The sequence below is a fragment of the Petromyzon marinus genome, unplaced genomic scaffold, assembly GCF_048934315.1.
Source record: "Petromyzon marinus isolate PM22_M1 ecotype Great Lakes invasive population unplaced genomic scaffold, UKy_Petmar_22M1.pri1.0 PM_G_Scaffold_8, whole genome shotgun sequence".
Classification (NCBI taxonomy): domain Eukaryota; kingdom Metazoa; phylum Chordata; class Hyperoartia; order Petromyzontiformes; family Petromyzontidae; genus Petromyzon; species Petromyzon marinus.
In genome coordinates, this window is record NW_027423035.1 from 5562501 (window position 1) to 5565000 (window position 2500).

Below are 2500 nucleotides of genomic sequence, written 5' to 3' on the forward strand. Positions count from 1 at the left end.
CATTGTCTTTGGCAGGTTGCATTTCTTCAGCTGCCGTCGAAAGTACATCCTCTGTTGAGCTCTCTTGGCGAGGGAGCTGATGTTCAGTTCCCACTTGAGGTCCCGGCAGAGAATAGTGCCCAGGAAGCGGAAGGACTCCACAATTTTGACTGCGGAGTCTAACAGGGTGATGGCGGTGAGTGGGGCTGTATTCTTCCTGAAGTCCACAACCATCTCAACTGTCCTTAGAGCATTTAGCTCTAAGTTGTTCTGGCTACACCAGGTCACCAGGTTGTCAGCTTCCCACCTATAGTCAGACTCATCCCCACCAGAGATCAGCCCAATGAGGGTGGTGTCGTCCGACAAACTTCAAGAGTTTGACGGACAGATGATTGGAGGCGCAGCTGTTGGTATACAGGGAGAAGAGCAGTGGGCAAAGGACGCAGCCCTGAGGAGTTCCCGTGCTGATGGACCTGGAGTCAGAGACTTCTGTTCCCGGCTTAACGCACTGCTTCCTGTCAGAGAGGAAGTCTGTGATCCACCTGCAGGTGGAGTAGGGCACGTTCAGCTGGAAGAGCTTGTCCTGAAGCAGGGCAGGGATGATGGTGTTGAAGGCAGAGCTGAAGTCCACAAACAGGATCCTGGCGTAGGATGCTGGGGCGTCCACATGCTGTAGGGTGAAGTGGAGGGCCATGTTAACTGCGTCGTCCACAGACCTGTTGGCTCTGTAGGCAAACTGAAGGGGGTCCAGGAGAGGGTCTGTGATGGCTTTGAGGTGTGCCAGGAGCAGGCGCTCAAAAGACTTCATTACCACAGATGTAAGGGCGACCGGTCTGTAATCATTTAGTCCTGTTGGCCTTAGCTTTTTGGGCACAGCGATGATGGTGGAGGACTTGAGACAGGCTGGTACATGGCATGTCTCCAGGGAGGTGTTAAAGATGTTGGTGAACACCGGAGACAGCTGGCCAGCGCAGTGCCTGAGGGTGGCTGGAGAGACAGAGTCCGGCCCGGCTGCTTTGCGTGGATTCTGCCTCTTGAAAAGCCCATTAACTTCTCCCTCCTGAAAGGAGAGAGTCGTTTCTGTAGTATGGGTGGGGGATGGGGCCTCTTGGGTGGGAAGGGGTGGTTCAGGACAGTCCAATTGTCTTTCAAATCTACGGTAGAACTCGTTCAGGTCGTTGGCTAGGCGGGAGTCGTTAGTGGTGTGGGGCGCTCTGGGTTTGTAGTTGGTGATGTGCCTGAGCCCTTTGGCAGACAGAAGCAGCGTCGTTAGTAGAGAACTGGTGTTTTAGTGTCTCTGAGTACAGTCGTTTAGCCTCTCTCACCGCTTTGCTAAACCTGTTCTTCGACTCCTTGAATCTGTCTCTATCCCCACTCCTAAACGCTTCCTCCTTCTCCAACCTCAACCTTTTGAGCTTTGCTGAGAACCAGGGCTTGTTGTTGTTAAAGTTCACCCTGGTACGTGTTGGGATACAGCAGTCCTCACAGAAGCTGATGTACACAGCCTCTGTGAGTTCATCCAGACTATTGGTAGCAGTCGTGAACATATCCCAGTCAGTACAGTCTAAGCACGCCCGCAAATCTTCCACAGCCTCACTGGTCCACTGTTTAGATGTCCTCACAGCAGGTTTACAGAGTTTTAGTTGCTGCCTGTATGCACGAATCAGGTGGACCAAGGGAGTTCTGTGCGAGCCGAACAGCCCCGTGACCCACAAGAGAAACATCCCCGCCAAATTCGAGCGTTTGACGGGGTCTATCCGTGAAAAAATATTCACGTTTTTGAGTGCACATGCATTTCTGCTGCAAATGCCTCTGGAAGTTTCATGCCGTTCGTATGCCAATTGTGGCAACACGAAAATGACCCGTTTTCCCATTCCGAGGGATTTCTGTGCGACCCTAACAGCCCCGTGAGTCACAAGAGACACATCCCCGCCAATTTCTAGCGTTTCACGGGGTCTATCCGTGAAAAATATAGACGTTTTTGAGTGCACATGCATTTCTGCTGCAGATGCCTCTGGAAGTTTCATGCCGTTTGTACGCAATGTGGCAACACGAAAATGACCCCTTTTCCCATTCCGAGGGATTTCTGTGCGACCCTAACTAACAGCGCCCGTGAGCCACAAGAGAGACATCCCCGCCAATTTATAGCGTTTCACGGGGTCTATCCGTGAAAAATATAGACGTTTTTGAGTGCACATGCATTCCTGCTGCAAATGCCTCTGGAAGTTTCATGCCGTTCCTATGCAATGTGGCCACACAAAAATGACCCGTTTTCCCATTCCGAGGCATTTCTGTGCGACCCTAACAGCCCCGTGAGCCACAAGAGAGACATCCCCGCCAACTTCTAGCGTTTGACGGGGTCTATGCGTGAAAAATATTAAAATTTTTGAGTGCACGTGCCTTTCTGCTGCAAATGCCTCTGGAAGTTTCATGGCGTTCCTATGCAATGTGGCAACACGAAAATGACCCCTTTTCCCATTCCGAGGGAGTTCTGTGCCACCCTAACAGCCCCGTGAGCCAC